The sequence below is a fragment of the Chinchilla lanigera genome, unplaced genomic scaffold (genome assembly GCF_000276665.1).
Source record: "Chinchilla lanigera isolate Chin_1 unplaced genomic scaffold, ChiLan1.0 scaffold00045, whole genome shotgun sequence".
NCBI lineage: Eukaryota > Metazoa > Chordata > Mammalia > Rodentia > Chinchillidae > Chinchilla > Chinchilla lanigera.
In genome coordinates, this window is record NW_004955446.1 from 1,391,329 (window position 1) to 1,405,291 (window position 13,963).

General features: G+C 38.6%; 1 pseudogene; it reads left to right on the forward strand.

Annotated features, from left to right (window-relative positions):
• LOC102010209 overlaps nucleotides 1-11,978 on the forward strand; it is a 55,408-nt pseudogene extending 43,430 nt beyond the window's left edge.
• Nucleotides 11,979-13,963: the final 1,985 nt, after the last annotated feature.

The window sequence follows — 13,963 nt, forward strand, 5'->3', positions numbered from 1 at the left end:
CCTTCCCTTCCCTTCCCTTCCCTTCCCTTCCCTTCCCTTCCCTTCCCTTCTCTTCCCTTCCTTTATTTTCCTTGGATGCTCTTAAGGTATCTTTCTTGTCTTCCCATTTCAAAATACTTGGTTTCTTTAAAATGGCGCTAATATTTTTCAGAAACTACACTGACTTTGGCCCCAACTATACTCATGCTTCCACTGTTTTATTACTTTTGATTCTTATTGTAGATCTGACTGCAAGTAGCCAGCCATATCCATGCCACAGAATGCTGAATTGCCTTGAAATTTCCTCCAGGTCAGTCTACCATCCTGAAAAGTCTCAGGAAATCTCACGGGCAAATGTAGGTAATTTCTCCTTTGGGAAGACTATGACACTCATTCCTCTAGTCCAGTTCCCAATAAAGTCCTAATTCCCAACTGAAACTTCATAAGGTTGGCCTTTACTGTCCATATCCCTTTTAGAGTTCCAGTCTTCTGAACTGTGACCAGAATTACCTATCATTCCAAGGTTTCTATAGCCCACATCTCCAAGCCTCTTTGAACTCCTCCCACAAGTCAGTTCAAAAGGCCTCTGAAGCACATGATGAGATATAGTCACAGCAATAATTTCACTTTTCAGTTCCATTTTTAAAAAATTTCTGTTGCTATTCCTGTTGCTGGCAAAATACTTGGCCTATATAACTCCAAGGAAGAAGAGTTTATTTTTGCTCATGGTTTGATGGGATTCAGTCCATGGTCAGCTGGGTCCAAGTCTGGAACATCATGGTTGAAGGACATAGTGGAGCCAACCTTCTCACTTCATAGTAGGTGAGAAACAGTGAAGGAGAAGTGTCAGAGAGGAGGGGGAAAGGGACCAGACACAGTATCTAAGGTTATGCCTCCATGAACCACTCGAACAATACAGAAATATGCTAACCCTCTAGGTGATTTCCAAGCCAATCAAGGTAACAGTGAAGCTTAAGCATCACACACTCTTCTGTAAAGTAGAGCTTTGCCATTCCAACAAGGATACTTGGCAAATCTGTGCAATTATTCCTGGAAAGATAGGCTAATGCTTAATTTTCTTCCTTTACATAACCAATGAGCAACATTGATTTGGTTCAGTAGTACCCTCAGATAGTGACTATTGTATTTTTTTCTGGATTTCTTTTTTAGTATTATTATAGACTCAGATTTGCATAGATTCAATGTCAGTCACAGACAATATATATATATTTTTTTGATCCTCAAATTGGGGCAAACCTATACCTAACTTGAGCCCTCACAACCTAGATTCTATGCTGTTTGATATGATCACATTAATCTATAAACACTTCTTTGCTAATCATTCTGTGCTCTCTCTTCTTAAAGCAAGCTATCAGGTTTTTCTTAAAGAATCCTTGGTCCCTTTAGGGGGCTATGATATTAAAAACAACCTCTAGGCTTGAGGCATGCAGAAGTTACCAAAGTGACCTTCTTTCTAGGTCACTTCAGTTCTAGATAGCAAATAATACAGTTTTTTCACTATTCATTTTGATACTTCAAGTTCATTTAAATTATGTTGCCCTTACTACTTTAATTTCTTATAACTAGAATTTTCTAAAAATCTTTAATCTTAACATGAAAATTATTTCTTATTTGATTTGTATAAACAAATACAAAAGAAATCATTTTAAAATAGCAATACTAGTATTACTACTAAAATCTATGCAGTTTTTGAGTAGAGAAGGACTCCCCTTTAAAAGTATACTCCATTTTCCTTCACTCTCTATGGGTAACAGCTTTCATGAAATGTTTGTTCACATTGACAAAAGATAAAGGGCTCACGAGAGAGAGTTAGGAAAGAGTTATATTCTGAAGTTTTTTCTTTTGCAATTTTAAGCAAATATGTGTGTATTCTTATCATTGCTTCCTTAACACAAATAGTAGCATATTACATAACTGTTCCGTCTCTTGCATTTCAAAAGTACTATGTCCTAGAGATCTTTTCACTCTTCTCAGTGCATAGCAATTTGTTTTGCTTCACTCTTTACTTTCACTTTTTAAAAATTGTTTTATGGTTGCATGTGGGTACATTCTGAGAACGTACAATACTTTATTCAACCAAATAGCCTGTTGCTGTCACTTGGGTGGCTTCCAACCTTTGGCTATTACAAACACTGTCGCAATAAATAACCTTTCCTATGTATCATTTTGAATTTGTACAGAGGTGTCTGTAGACAAGATTCTTTGCAACGAGATTTCTGTGGCAAGAGGCAAGAGGCATCTGTAATTTTGATAAATCTTACTAATTCCCCCTTCCTCAAGGTTATTCAAGGTGTATCAGTTTCTCAATCCACTTAGTTTATAAGCATGTCTTCCCAGTAATCTCATCAACAGAACATGCTGTCTGGGGAGTTCTTCTGCCCCTAAGTTGTTAAGTATAAAATGCTACCTTAGTGTTAGTTATTTCTCTTCTTATGAATGAGGCTGAGAAATTTTTCATTGGCTTAGGGCCACTCGTATCTTCTCTTTTGGCTGTGTATAAATTCTTCATAGCCATATATTTTATCATCACTGAAATCTTCCACCCTGGTTTCTAATTTTTTTTTTTGTGCTGGGGATCTTAGTCCTTCACCTGTGATATAAACTGCAAATACTGTTCTGAGTTTTGATTTAATTTCTGGTGTTTGTTTTCATGATGAATTAAAAATAAATATCTAGTTAAAATTTACAGCTGCTTGATTTTTAAAAGTGTAACTGTGTATTTTTAATTATTCTTCAGGTCACATAAATATACATGATTATAATTCCAACATGTATTTATGAAATTTGCAGAGTCTGGGATATAGCTTGTTGGCACAAGCTCCTGCCTGGCAAGTGCAAGGTCCTGAGTTTGATTCCCTGCACCAGAAAAAAGAAAGAAATTTGGGAAAGGAGTTGTTTCATGTTTAACTTTGCTTGACTTTTATCAATATTTCTCCATGTCCTTTGTGGTGTTTCAAAAGAAAGTTATATGCAAAATAACCCCTCAGCTGAAGAGAGTAGAGTCATGGAAGAAGACTGTGTTCCACGTAAAGCCTATCAGAGAAGTCCAGTTGGCTTATGAAAAGACCTAGAGGTTAAACATGCCAGGATAACAGAATAGTAAGTCTTGAGACAGGCATCAGAAATAACTGCAAGGGAACATTTCATTAAATTTGCAGTTATTTTTGATGCCAGTCTCAAGACTTACTATTCTGTTATCCTTGCATGATTAACCTCTAGGTCTTTTCGTTGTTCTATTCTCCCTTGATTTCTGAGCTTCATTTCCTTTTGATTCTTTCATAATTCTCTTTCTCATCTTTCTCAGAGTAACATTCTAGCCTTTCTCTCAGAGTTTTCTTCCCCAATCCTAAAACTCCTGAAATCCTATCTCTAGTCCTAGAGTAAAATTGTACTCTAAACTAATCAAGGTGTGAGCCTTGTAGGAATCCAGGGCTCATTCTAGTTGCCTACTTGATCTGAGTTTCTGGACTCCTTGAATTTTACATGGAAATAAACTGAATTTATCACTTTCCTACTATATTCCCTGTATCATATATTTCTCACTCAGACTGATATTACCACCATTTGTTCCAGTCACTCAAGTCTCAAACTTGGAAGAAAGCGAAAATCCCCCATCTATGATGATTCAGTTCTGTAAATTCCTTAGTTATTCTCACGTTCTCTTTTTAACTATTTCCTCTTCACTCTCTATGCAACTCTTATTTTAGCATTGTCTTTTTAAAACAATTTTTATGGTTTTTCTCTGCCTATAGAATAAAGACTGAAAGTCTTATCTAATATATAAATAACAACACATGTTTATTCTTTTTTTTTTTTTGGTTTTTCTCCGGTACCGGGAACCGAACTCACGACCTTGCGCTTGCCAGGCAGGCGCTTTTGCCACTGAGCTAAATCCCCAGCCCCCACATGTTTATTCTTGACAAGTTATTTCATACCAATCTCTGTTCTAATTATCTCACATATATTATTGTGTATGATCTCATTTAGTTCTCACAATAACCAAATGATGCACTCATTTTTCTAAGGAAATTGAGAAACTTGCCCTGCCTAGATGTTGTGGTCAGTACATGATAAAGTAAGAATGAAAATATAGCCTGATTACAGAATACCGTCACTTCCTGATAGCTCATTGCTGACTTTTCTGGCTTCATCCTCTGCCATCCTCTTCTGCTCATTAGAAGCTTCATCTCCATGTGTGATGGTTGAACTTATCAACTTCATTGACTTAGGAGCCACTAAGGGGATTAGCAAAGCACATTTCTGGGCATGTCTGTGTGGTTCCAGGAGGTGTGACCGTCAGTGCAATTATCTGGCCCCTGGCTCCTTCCTCTCTGGCACTGTTCCCCTTCTCTGCTTTTCAGTTGTTATTCTCTGCCATGATATTTCTGCCTTGGAGCCAGCTAATCATGGACTGAATCCCCTGCAACTGTGAGCTGAAAATAAACCTTTAAGTTGTGACTGTCAGGTATCATGTTCCAGTGACAAGAAAGTGACTAGTATACCATAGCACTACTTTCTGAACTTATTACATCATCTCCCACTCCTTTGTATAGGCATATCCCTCTGCTCATTTTGCAGAGTTCCAGTAAATGCTTATGCTTCACTATTTGGGAAGCATGAAAAGATCCCTTCATCATCCCACTAAATAGAATGAATCCTGACTTCTAAAGAGTTTTTCAAAATGTCTTTCTTGTCTCTGTCTTCTGGCACAGTACTATGATGTGTTTCTATGGTACTCCTCACAGGATCTTACAAAATTTTGCTATGTCTGCTTGTTTTCTAATAAACTCTGAACATGTTGAAGGCAATAACTATGCTTCAGTAAATATGCTCAGTGCTTGTCTATTAAGTGAATAGTAAATCTTGGTCATTCTCTCACAGTACTAGATATGATATTACTTCTCTTCTTTCAGTTTGTAATGCAATAAATAAAAAATTTTAATAACACTTGGAAAATTCTAAGATTCTCTTCAACTTTCAGTCCTGTTTCAACCTCTAAATTTTGTCCCTTCCATAACATCTATTATACCTTTGAGAAAATGGTGGATCTTTTCCCTTCCTTTATTCCTAGATTTTAAAATTATGGGGCAAATCCATTGGCATGGGTAACAGAAACAACCAAATTATTCAAACCTGAAGGTCTTTCTTCCCACAACAAAGTCACTTTTAAATATTACATTGCTTTTACAGACACATTGCTCTGTCCCTTTATCAAACCAAATAAATCAACCAATTTCTCTTTGGCTTTTCTCCTTTCAGAGCATCCTTTCAGCCTACCACCATCAAAAACTTATTCTCTAATCTCATAAAATAAGACCATTTTTTAAACAAAAACAAAAGACTTTCAACTTGCCTGCACAATGTCCCAATGAGGTCAGCATTTTTGGCACCATTCCTGTCATTTTAGCAGTGGGCAGACCCAGCAAAGAGTCTAAGTGGCTTTGCCCAAGGCCATAGGACAAGTTGGTACCGAAGCTGGGATCAAACAGGAGGAACTCTGGCCCTGAGCCTTAGATGCAGACACTAGGTCATGTTAACCTGTTAGTCTAAGGACCCTTGCTCCTTAGTGTCGTGCAGTATGGGAGAAAGAGAGTGGGAAAACAAGGTACCTATTAAAGAAAGGATCCCTTCCCTCCTTGTCAAAGTGAACATAATTAGAAAGTTCTGATAAGTTAAGCAATAATGGATAGAAAGACCCATGTGCTCCCTCCTCTCTTTGTTGTTTCCAAGTTGTAGAAGTGGGCATTTCTGAGGTTGTTACAGGATCGATGCTCCAGATTCCATTCTTCAAGACCTGGGGTCCCAACTCAAGTTTTCTAGTTTTTCCCTTGGGAATGTCTAAATCCAGAAAGTGTTTGAGGGAGGATGGTCGGTTCCATGGGTTTAACCTGTTAAGAGCAATTGTCCCTGGCCGCTCCCTAGGCCAATGGCTCTACCCCGCAGCTGTTTGTACCTCTTTTCTCTGATACAGGAGGTGCCAGCGGCTTGCCTCTGTAGTTGCTCTGGGAACTGGGGCCCCAGCCTCCTGCTGTGAAGGGAAGTGTTCTCAAGGAGCTTTTCTTTGCAGCAGGCAAAATTTTCATAAAGTTTTTAAATATAATAAAATGTAATTAAAGTACCTTGTTGAGTTAGTTCTCTTTGAAGTTTCACACATACATAATAAACCGAGTCATAAACTAGGATTCAAATTGGAGGTTTTATTCCTTTTTATAGATTAATTCTCATTAATTATCTACTTGACCCCTCCTGTTATAGAGAAGCAAGCACCTGGTGCACCATAATTTTTACTGATAAAAGGCAGTAAAAGATGAACTCACCACTGAACATGGAATGTCATACACAGAATGCCACTTTGTAGCCAAAGAACATTAGAGCTCATTAACTTTGGATTCATTTTTCTTTGATGCAAATCTCAAACTCCCTTTCTGTTTTTTTGCCATTTTCAAAGCCTCATATGACCTCATGAATATAAGTATATTTTGCATTGTTTTATCTCATGTGTCACTGAGCGTGTCAATTTTCACATCACATAGTCAGTGTGCTAGTGAAATAAATGGCCTCTTACACATCAAGCTTTTCAGTCACCTATAATGCACAGATCTTAAACTTCTAGATTTAGCTATGAGAGATGATGTGAGGTAGTTGTTTTGCAGTGGGGTGGAGAAGTAAGGTTTTAGAGCTTCCTTACACTTCATCATGCAGTTCCATAAGCCTATCGGTAACCACATAGACAAAAAAATAAAAGCTTGACATGGAGACCGGTGAGAAGTTACTCATTTATAAGTTATGTCACAAAGACTGATTACTTGCACTCATATTTGATGAAAGCTCTTTGGGTGAACTCTCAGTGAGTCTCCATGCTAAATATTGGTTTGATTTGTGTGCAGAGACATTTGTTTGTGTATGTGAGAATTCCCTCATGTGTTTCAGAGGTTCACGTGCTCCTTCTTCCTATGCTGTGGAGACTGAGATAAGTATAAGTACAGGAACACCTCCATATGGTGAAAAGACTAGGAAGAGATTGTTTAGGAAACCAAAAATTAAAGAGATAGTCAAGAAAAGTGCTTGAATTGAGCTAAAGTAATATTTTTAAAGAGGACAAAAGAAAGTTTGATGGATAATGAAAGCTATAGATTTTTTATGTAGATGTTTCTTGGCATTGGGAAAGTAGCTGGGCTTGTATAGGAGTAAGAAAGACAGGAGAATCACACAAATGGAGTGGAGGGCAGTGTGAAGGGCTAGGCAGCAGCAGGAACCAGAGAACAATTTGACCCAGCCAAGATTTTATTGTTTATCCATGGGAAAATCTTACTATGCTAGTTCTCAGCGATGAGACCCATTGACTGCCTTTAAGGACCTATCAAGTTTATCAGATGGCATGTACATCATGAAAGATCATGGGCAATATCTATTCCAAGAGGAGAAGTTTGTTAGTGTAGCAATACCAGGTTGTGTCAAGCCACTTGATATATACTATTAAGAGGATATTTGGAAGGGATGGATTAGTTAATACTCTTTGCATTATAAGTAACAGAAACCAATACTAACAAACTTAATCAAAAAGGAAAAAATATTATTGTGATATAAGGGTATGTATGCATACAGCCAGACTTCAGAGAGGACTGGAACCAGAGGCTAGGACTCTAGGGGTCAGGAGACATCCTCTCTCCAATTCTTCTCTCAGTAATACTTTGTGTAGTCTAGCTTTTTTTTCCCACCTGTAGTCAAGATTTCTCTTCTTCCCCATGTGGTAGACAGTTCTATTCCTCCTAACAAAATCCCACTATCCACAATGTGCATTCTTATATGTCTTTTGTCTGAGACAGCAGCATGACAAAGTTAGAACCCTAACTCTCCGGAGACCATTTTTGATTGGTTCATACAGAGTCAGCTGCTTATTGTTGACCAATCAACAGTGTCTGAGCCTGAATACAGGTGATTGAGAGATTATTGTTTATCGTGAATCAGCTGCACCCATTGAACAAATCATGACTATGACATTGGTTTCTGAGTTTCCAGAAATCAAAGACAAATTAAGTTAGGTGTGTCAGGTAAAACCCAAGCCTCTGCTACAAAGAAATAAGACAGACAAAAGATTTATGAGAGATAGACAAAAATAGACAAAACAAGAAGAAATGATGATTGCATATAGGTAAGCTATGTAAAGAAAATTGTAGAAAAGGGCTTGATAAAGTTTGATGTTAAGCACCTGGAGGCAAAGCTATAGTATTAGTTTTATGACATTGTTATTTCAGATAGTTTATGTTCTCACCAAAACATGCACCAACAACACTAGGCAAGGTGGTCACGGTGTCGCAGGTGCTAGAAACAGGTTGAACGCATTAATGGGTTTCAGCCAGTGAAACCTGGTCAGGTCATCTTATCAAGAGCAGGAGAAGAGGTGCTAGTGAGGAAGAAAAGGGTGAACACCACCTTTTCTCCCTATTTTTCAGTGATTGCAGATCAATCTCAAAATACCATGAAAGCTAAGGCAGGTATTACGGAGATATTGTATTACTGAGAAAATGAATCTTCTTTCTTGCACCCCATATATCCTGTCTGGCTGAATCGAGTACTTCACAGTGTTGTGTGCCTATGTGAGCTATTTCCCCACAAAAAACGCCAGCTTCCCCTGGGGTAAAAACCTATCAAGCCAAAGCTTTCATACAAAGTCATAAAAAATAGCGTTAGAACAAATTTCTGAGCTTCTCCCCACTTCCTTCTATCAACCAAGAAAGAACTCTCCTCAGAATGCTCCTTCACGAATCTTGGCTAGCTGTCCTTGAACTAGGAATGAAAAGTACATTTTAAGGCTCTTGCAGATTGTATTCAGGGCTATGCACAAAATTGCTTGTTTTGTGGTCTTAAATCCAACTTTTTGCGTGGTTAAATTGAATTTCATTTTTAACATTTTTTTATGGTAATTGAATTTGTTATTGGCCATGAATATAGGCAGAACTGGAGCATAAGGGTGAGGGGACACTGAAGTGGGAGTGGAATCGCTGCAGTGGAACACATCAGAAAATAGCAGACTGCAGGCTATGCCAGGTTCCCTCTGGAAATCTTACAGAAAACATGAGAGTGTGTGGAGGTAGCAGAGTGAGCCTCTGGATACATGTGTGTGACAGGCATTCACTCCAGAGGACCTCTGCCTGCCTTGTTGACAGGAATTATGCTATGAGAAGGCTGACTACTCTTAACTCTTCCCTCTAAAGGAGATTCCTATCTGTTATTGTCTCATAGATAGACAATATATTAGGCAAGGTTTTTCAGAGAAATAGAAAGAATAGCAGATTAGAATGAAAGAAAGACTTAAATAGTCCCCATCCAGACAAACTCATTACACTTAACTTATTCCACTTCATAGCTTAACACTGAAAGTGAGGCTTACCCTCGTGATTGCGTGGCTGACTGGGAGCTGCAGCTCACCATCACTACTCAGCATCACAAGAGAGGATTGTACTACATGCCACTAGCCTAGGGAAAGATCCGAATTCAAAACTCAAAGTATGATTTCTACTGAATGCACACTGCACATGCACCATTATAAAGTCAAAAGATCAGAAGTCAAATTGTAAGTCAGGGAATATGTGTAGAAAGATTATAACAAAGTATTGGCTTATGCAGTCATGGAAGCTGAGAAGGCCTCTCTTGTGGTCTGTTGTCTGCATGTTGGAGACCCGGGAAAACCAGTGGTGTCATCCTGAAGCTGAAGGCCTGTGAGCTGGATCTAATAGGTTAAATTCTCATTGAAATTTGAAAGGTTGAGACTGGGACTGTGGCTCTGCTGGGAGTTCAAGAGTGGGAGACCAGTGTCCTGGCTCAAGCAGCAGAACTTTATTTTTATTGTTGTAGTAAAATGTGTTATTTACATACTGCAGGAAAATAAAGCATAGGTCACACAAATACTGTTTTTTAAAAAAGTGCAACAGTAGAAGCAAAATGATAGTCTGCCTACTTCTGCCACCAAGAAGCCTAGGAGTCAGTGGGTGATCGTAGAAGAGGCTCTTCTCACATTTGCAAATGTAGATCCCGAGTTGCCCAGAGGCAGGCAGCAGAGGCACTGTGACAACACTGTGGATCCTTGGCTGAGAGAGTCTGAAGATAAAGAACACACAGGCATGTATATTAAGCCATGACCTACAGAAATCAGCAGTCAACCTGGCAGAATATACATGCCTGGACATACCTACAGGAATCAGCTTGTGTTTTGAGACTGAGAAGGCTGTGAGGGAGCCCACTTTACCTTGAGTATCAGCTGATCAACCCACTGATGCTGAGAGAAGAGGCAGGGCCACAGCAGAGAATGTGGGGCTGGGGTGGACAGCAGAGGCTTGGAGAGCATGTGTTCCCCTTCGGCTCAGGGAGCTGGGGTTGGCTCAAATCTGGGTATACTAATAATGGGTCTGCATCTCAGAGAAACAGGACTTTGCTTTGAGCGTGTAAGGGAAAAGTAGAAGTACAGGTCATGGACCAAACTAGAGAGTGGGTAAAGCCAGGTGTATTTTAGTGTTGAACTTTCCAAGAACTTGGGTGCAGCAAACACCAAAAGACATGTTACCAAAGAACTTACTTGTTCAAAAAAAAACCTTGCATATTTTTAGGATAATAAAATCCATATGTTCTTATTTCATTTATAGTTAATTCATTAAAGTGATATTCAGTGAGAGCCATTTTATGTCCACAAAATCTTCTGTTACTATTTTATGACTATTTAATGGCATTTGCATTCAGAATCTAGGAGCCAGCTAATCTAGATCTGAACCAGATTCAGTTTGCCTGGAAATTCAAAACTCTTGAGACTCTGTTGGATGTGGTTCTTGGCCAGTACATTCTCCCATCCCAGACATACAGCCAAGAAGGTTGCTCTATGAAGCCCAGTCCCAGAAGAAGGGTTAAGGAAAGTGTGTTAGAATACTTAATTGAAACAACAAACTCAAGAAACATGTCTCAAAGAAGTGAAATGTTCAAAGAAAAAATTTCAATTTAAAATTAGTCTTTAGTAGCTGTCCAATGGTGGACATAAAATAGCAACTAAAAGAGCAGACATTAAATTAAATCGAGACAAGGCTGGAAACAAATCATGATTTGTTATAATGTGAAATGAAATCTTCAGTGCTTGTATAGAGTCTACCACTGTAAAATTTTCATAGAAATGATTAGATAAAATGTAAAATTTCTTTAGGATCTGTATAAACAGTAAAAAACAAATGACATTTAAAAGAATAAAGTATGGATTGGACTGGATAAAAGGGAGATAGGGAATTGGTTAGGACTCAGCTATGCCAAGGCAGGAAGTTGGCTTTTCCCTCCCAGCACTGCTCTAACAGTGAGAGACAATGATTAAGAAGAGAAACCTGGTCCCTGCTTCCCGGGGAGCTAACAGTTTGATGTAAGGGACAGATACACTAGGCATCATAAGAGCAAATTCTGATTACAGATTGTGACTGGTGCACTGAAAAAAAAGAAGTTATAGTGAGACTAATTTCATGTGCTGCAAAAGTTAATTTCATGCAAAAGATCTGGAAAAGACTTTCTGAAGAAGGGAGAGGTTAAAGGGTACATGGCCAGTGAATAAGAATGAGGTGAAAATGGGATGTTGCCAGGCAAAGGAAAGGCCGGGCACAAAGTCTAGACCTGGAAGTTGGTCAAAGAAGGCAACTGTGAGCTCTAGGGAAAGGATGTGACCAGGTGATGCTAGCTTTATTCCTCCATTTAGAACTGGTACATTGCATTATTCTATACCAGACTCAGTTTCCCCACCAGACTACATTATCTGCTAGGCTATGTTATTTTTATTTTCTTTTGTGTTCCCCTTGAAGCTCTATGCTCTTGCTTTTTAAGACTGTGTATGTGAATTTTTTTCTTTTGTACCTGTTCCAAACACAGGTCTTAAATCATTGTATCTTCTTTGCAGCTCTCAAAGTGTTCTCTGGACCAGTGATACTAGCACCACCTGGCCTTGTGAGGAAGGAAAAGGGGAACAGGAAGGAAGTTTCTAACATTGGAAAGTACACACCAAGTGGTAAGTCATGTTATTTTGCTATAAAACAGATTCTCACAGAACAGCAACCCCAGACAGAGTTATTCTAAAACTATGATCACTGAGACAAAAGTAAGGCTACATTATAATTTTATCTAAACATATAAAAACAAGGCCAGTGTGCAGCACACAAATTGCCAAACACCACTTCTCTTTACCAAAATAAATGGCTATTACCTCCTTAACAAGTACAACTTGTCCTTTTGCATCTCCCTTCCTTAAAGGTAGCACTTATTGAGACAGCCAGTCATAGAATCGTTTCCCCTTTTCTATAGCACCCAACCTAGAGTGAAAACCTTTCTTAGATCTCCTTTCAAATTGCTCAACCTAAGCCCAAATCCCATGTAAAATATTACTAACACCTTTCTACTGAGATACTTTCTTGTTGCTGAGATAAAATATCCAAGACCAGCAATTTAAAGGAGGAAAGCTTTATTGTGCTTTATGGTTTCTATGGGTTCAGTTCATGGCAGACTGGCTTCAATGGAGACATTGTGTGGTGGTAGGATATGTCAGAGGAAAGCAGCCCCAGCCATGGCAGCCAGGAAGCAGAAGGATAAGGAAGGAACCAGGAACAAGAAAATACCCTTCCAGGTCCTGAAAACAGTAGCCCATCTCTTCCAACCAGGCCCAGCTCTTGACAGCACACTCAGCTACAAACACATCAGTGGGTTAATCTAAAGATGAGTATAGTCCTTCCTTGATGCAGTTACCTTCCAAACGCCCCACTTCTGAACACATAAGACTTTGGGGGGGTATTTTAGATCTAAACCATAACATAGACTACAGCAGAGCCATGCAAAAAGGGTTATATATGTATATCTTTATCTCTCTGTATGCACCTCTGTCTATCACATACTAATTTTCTAAGTCTCAAAATAATAATAGTTGATTCTTATTGAGCACTTAATTCATGTGCCAATCATTAAGGTAATAATGCTTACAGCATGGCCAATGAGGTAGATATAATTAGAACACGCATTTTACCGAAATCTGAAGGTTGGAATAGTTACATAACTAGCCCAGGAAGCTAAGCACTTAGCTAGAGGGCTTAGTAGCTAACCCAAGTTTCAGCTGGTAAATGATGTAGCCTGATTTCAAATATATGATTTTAGGCTTCAGAATTCACAAATGTTAATCCCTAAAAATGATGAACTTTTTCAAGTAGAATGAGAAGAATGATAAATTTTATACTATATGGCAAAAATCAACAAAAATCCTGACTAGGTCCAATTTTTTCAAATTATTATTTCAGTTGCTGAATTGTGTTTCCCTCACTACCTCTTCCCCATGAACACTTCCCAATTCGTCGTCTCCAACACCTTGCCCTGTAAAGGATGGATATTTGCTCCTGGTTACACTTCTATGTGAATAGTATAAGCCCATATGCTAGAATGATTAGAAGAAAGGTTTAACATGCCCATCCATACTTACATGAGAGTATTCAGAGAAAAATGTGACTCTCATGAGTGAAGAAAATAGGAAATTTTACCAGAGATGTTTTTCTGAATGGAAATTCTAGATTTGAGGGAGATTGTATCACAGGTACTTTTCTTTCTAGAACTTAGGGATAAATTAATTTCTAGTAGGCTTACATTTCAAGAAAAGCTAAAATGTGAGTCTGCTGGAAATGAAACCAGGTAAAAACTTGGTTCTGTAAAAAGCCTACTGGGAAGAGTGAAATGGTATAAATGGGAAAGACCTGTTGCCAGATATGGTGGTGCACACCTGTAATCCCAGCACTCAAGAGGCTGAGGCAGGAGGATTGTTGAGAGTTTGAGACCAGCCTGGGCTACAAAGTGAGCTCAAGGCCAGCCTGAACTGCATAGCGAGACCCTGTGTCAAAAAGATAAAAAAAAAAAAAAACAACAACAAAAAAAGAAATGACCTGTGAAAAATTATTCATATCCTTATACACAA